This window comes from Pan paniscus, chromosome 7 (assembly GCF_029289425.2).
Source record: "Pan paniscus chromosome 7, NHGRI_mPanPan1-v2.0_pri, whole genome shotgun sequence".
In the NCBI taxonomy this organism is placed as follows: Eukaryota; Metazoa; Chordata; class Mammalia; order Primates; family Hominidae; genus Pan; species Pan paniscus.
The window spans coordinates 120,173,496-120,177,892 of record NC_073256.2 but is presented as its reverse complement, the minus strand read 5'-3'; the positions used below and the strand labels follow the sequence as shown (position 1 = coordinate 120,177,892).

The 4,397-nt window shown below is 59.6% G+C and overlaps 1 pseudogene; it reads right to left on the bottom strand.

Moving 5' to 3' along the window:
* Positions 1-222: 222 nt before the first annotated feature.
* Positions 223-4,141, bottom strand: LOC117981475 (collagen alpha-1(I) chain-like; annotated as a pseudogene).
* Between the last annotated feature and the right edge of the window lie 256 nt (positions 4,142-4,397).

The window sequence follows — 4,397 nt, the reverse complement described above, 5'->3', positions numbered from 1 at the left end:
GCAACACCCGCCCGCGCACAGCCCTGGAGGCGCGGCCTCGCGGCATCCCCGGCCAGGCCTCACCCCGCCCTGCCCCCGCTCGCCGAGCGCCCGGCAGGGGCGGTGGTTGCGGCGCTGCGCCTCGCCCGCGCCTCTCCCCGGCCGACCCGGGCGCAGCGGGCGGGGCCCAGGCAACCCGCCCTCCCCTCACCTCCTTGCCCCGCCCTCCCCGCGCCCTCCCCGCCCTCCCCGCGCCCTCCCACCCAGCGCGGGGTCGGCGCGGCTGCGGCTGGCTCTTACTTTGGGGCCGGATGGTGAGACGTGACTGCCGCGGCTCGGGCTGCGCCGGGAACAGGCGCGGGGGTGGGAGGGGAGGCCGGGCTTCGGGGCACCTGGCGGTCGAGGCGGTTGGAGGGGGCAGCGGTCGGGCCCCGCCCCCAGCACCGCGTTCCCAGGCGCGGGGGAAGGGAAATGGGCGCCTCCCTGGCGCTCGAATCCTGCCTGGGCCTCGGCGAGTGCGCGCCAAGCCCGTTCCTTCCGCTCCCTGTCCCGCCGCGCCCGGGCCGCCCCGCAGCAGGGAGAGCCCGGCCTGGGACGGCGGGCGGGTTCCCCTTTGGTGCGCAGTAGGTTGCCAGGGCCTCTTTTCGAGACCAGGTGAAGAATTTGTGGGTTGGAGTCAGATCCATTCACAGTTCAACCCTGGTGGTGTTTCTGTCCAGTCTCAGTTTCCTGATCTGTAAAATGGGAAAAGGAGTATCTTTCCTTCTAGTAGTCCCACGGGCTGTCGCATCAGGAAGCTTGTGACCTACAAGGAGAGGTGACAGGGAGAATCCCAAGAACAATTACCAGGCTTTGTCTTTCTGCCGCCAGTGGCTAAGAAGGAGCAGCACTGTCCAGCCCGCCATCTAAGAAGGGGCCATTTCTGGACCCTGCTCTGTATTTCCAGAGGCTGTTGACAATCGCCTTCATTTTCTTTTTCTTTCTTTCCTTCTTTCTTTCTTTCTCTTTCTTTCTTTTTCTTTTCTTTTTTTTCTTTGACGGCTAAATAGTACTCCATTAGTATAGATGTACCACATTTTCTTTTTTGACAGAGTCTCACTCTGTTGCCCAGGCTGGAGTGCGATGGCTTGATCTCAACTCACTGCAACCTCTGTCTCCCGGGTTCAAGCGATTCTCCTGCCACAGCCTCAGGAGTAGCTGGAATTACAGGCATGCGCCACCCCACGCCCGGCTAATTTTGTATTTTTAGTAGAGACGGGGTTTCTCCATGTTGGTCAGGCTGGTCTCGAACTCCTGACCTCAGGTGATCTGCCTGCCTCGGCCTCCTAAAGTGCTGGGATTACAGGCGTGAGCCACCGTGCCTGGTCAATCGCCCTCATTTTCTTGCTAGGAAATACCCTCCAATAAATACTGGGTACACGTCACAGAATTTTCTTTCCGTGGTGGGATTCAAAGGGAGAAAAGTGCAGGAGTATTCCAATAACATGCTTTCTCTCTGGGTTTAAAGCCCACACCCCCAGGATTAGGCGCGGCTTTTGTAGGACTCTGATTCCCAGGCTTAAGCAGAAAAACACAGAATCCTAGGCTCTTAGCGCTGAAAGTCAGAGAGGACTTGCCCTACCACTTTTAACTGCTGATCTACAGATTTCAGCTATATGCCGTGCTGGTTGCTGCTTCAGCAAGTTATTACATGTCTCTCAGCCTCAGTTTTCTCAGCTGTCATATGGGAAAAACACTGCCTGGTGGAGAAGGGTCTGGTGCTCAGGAGTCTCCTATTTTCACAGAGCTTTATGAGTCCTTTAGGCAACATTGTCCTTTGTCAGGAAATTCTTCCTATTGTTCTCTTAGACCCTCTAGGCTCAGGGCCATATTTCTGCTTTTCAGTCTTGGAAAAGGATAGCTGGTCACCTCCTTGGTAACCGATGTCATTTCCCTTGCAGCAGGGAGGCCAAGTTCCTCAGCCTGACTTTCCCTCTTCTGGGTCCTCCTCTATGAACCCTGTAGATCCAGGAGGTGGGGATGGTCAGATGCTGAGTGAGGAGTGGCAAGGCCCAGACTCGGAGACTCTCCTAAATTTGTGAAAAGAGTTATTAGCAAAACAGGAGGAAGGGAACAGTCACTGAAAATTCTCCCCATGCTGAGCACTGCTAGGGGATTTATCTCAAGACTCCCAACAAGAACCTTTGGGGCCAGGAATCATCACCTCTGTTTTCCCAGAAAGCAGAGGACCTGTTCCCCAGATCCCCCATCTGGCCATGGCTGGGCCTCCTCCACCTCTGAGGCCCAGCGTTGCAGAGGATGGTGACACATCCGCCTTGGGGCCCCCTGCAGGGATGTGGGGTTGATGAGAACTGGCTGCAGTGCCTCGTTCTCCCACCAGTGAGGTTTGTGGTGGTTATCACTAGCTTCAAAGGTCAGCTGGCTCTTGGGAAACAAATAGAAGCCTCACCCTCCCTTCCCGTTGGAAAGTTTGGCCTCAGCTGCAGAGTGGATGCCTGGGAGAGGCTGCAACATCCAGCCTCAGGGAGTCCAGCTGCCCCTGGAGGTCTGCCAAGGCTGTTCTCGGGGTTTGTCCCAGTTGGGTCTGAAGGCCAGGAGGCTGCACTCTTCTGTGGCGGTCTGACCTGGACACTCCCTGGTGACCATCTCCATCAGTGGTTCTCCTCTCTAACTGCTCATTAAAAGTCTGCTGATGCCTGGGCCGCACCCCAGACCAATAAAATCAGATTTCCTGGAGGAGGGCCATGCATCAACATTTTTCTTTTTTAAAGCACCCCTAGATAATTTCAGAGTGCCGTCAGGATTGAGGGATGCTGATGTAGATAAACATAAACGTTAGTGATCAAAGGACAGAATAGGAAAAATATTTGAAATCTGGATGAAAGAGGATCTGCATTAGACAGCAGCCATCCAAGGCCAGGAGGCTTGGCGGCTAGGATTGAGCAGGACTGTGGAATTCTTGGAAGGAATTCATCTGTCTGGGAACTGGCATGACTCGGTTCCCCAGGGGCAGCGGGCGGAACCCCGTGACTCCAGGTCCTCGGTCCTCCTGGGCCACTGTGCCTGCCTCTGTGGTCTGCATCTGGGCCGTGATGCGCCTCTGAGCCTCAGGTCTTCCAGTCAAACTGGACTCCCTGCCATTCCCAGAACGCAGTCTGCTCTTTCCTGCTTCTCGGTTTGGGTTTCAGGCATTTGTTTCTGTCTGGAATGTCTTTTCCGATCTGTTCAAATCATTCCTTTTCAAGGTCCCTGCCCTACTGCCAGCTCCACCAGGAAGCCCTCGCCACAGCTTCTGCATGTGCCTGTACTCCACAGCGCCCTCCTGCCGCACTGCCCAAGGTGTGCCCAGACTATAAATGCAGAGGGTGAGGACCAGTCAAATCCCCTCCTCCACCTGTCCCGGGGGCGGAAGGCACCGTGCACAGAGGAGCCTCCCACCTCTTTTGAATGCCATGGACTGTGTCCGTGTTCCAAGACTGGGTGGAAGTCTCTTCTCTGCCCACACCCCTTCCTGATAGTTCTCCAGCCCCCCTGCCGCATTTCCTGAGTGCCACGGCTCCTTGTGGTTAGCAGTCAGTGACAGGGAAGCGCTGGGACCAGGCCTTTTTACCCAGCACGTGGTGTCTACAGTGCCAGTGGAGCCTCCCCCGGAGAGGGTCGGCGTAGAGTGGGGTGGGGAATGAAAGCTTTTCCCACAGACAGACCCAGAGTCTTAAGGGGAAGGGGAAGACCCCAGCGACCTCCGGTGTCACCGAGGCCCGCGCTGGTGCTCAGGAACCGCCTTCTCCCAATAACGCAGCGCGAGCGACACGGGGCGGGGGCGCCTCGGGCGCGCTGGCTGGGGGCCCGCGGGGCGCCGCTCCGCAGTGGAAGGGGGCAGGCTTCGGAAGCGGCCGCCGGCTGCTGGGGGTGGGAGACTTGCTCCCTCCTTCAGTCGCCCGCTGTCAGCCCGCGCTGCAGGTGACCTGGTCAGTGCCGATCGCCCCGCCCCCGCGCAGCCGTCTCCGTGGGGTTTTCCGGCTCTGCGCGCCTCAAACGACCTCGGCTGCCGCCTGCCCGGCAGCTCCCCGCGGTCCCCCACGTTCCCCCGCCCCCCGGGCCGCGCGGCAGGCCTTTCTGATGAGTCAGCGGGAGCCCGGGAGCCTCCAACCGCCCCGGGCATCTGCTCCGGTGACGCACCCTGAGTCACGGGCGCCCGGGCCGCCGCCGAGGCCGAGCGCGCAGCCGGGAGCGCCGAGCGCAGCCCCTACGCCTGCCGCGGGCGCCCACCCAGCCCGGCCCGGCCCCGCACCCTTCCTCCCTCGCTCCCAGCGCCGCACGCCCTGCACTCCCTGGCCCAGCTCCAGGCTGACATCAGACGCTGGCCGCCCGGCCACCCTCTGAGTCAACAGTTTCCGAAGCAGAGCCCGCTGCCAGGG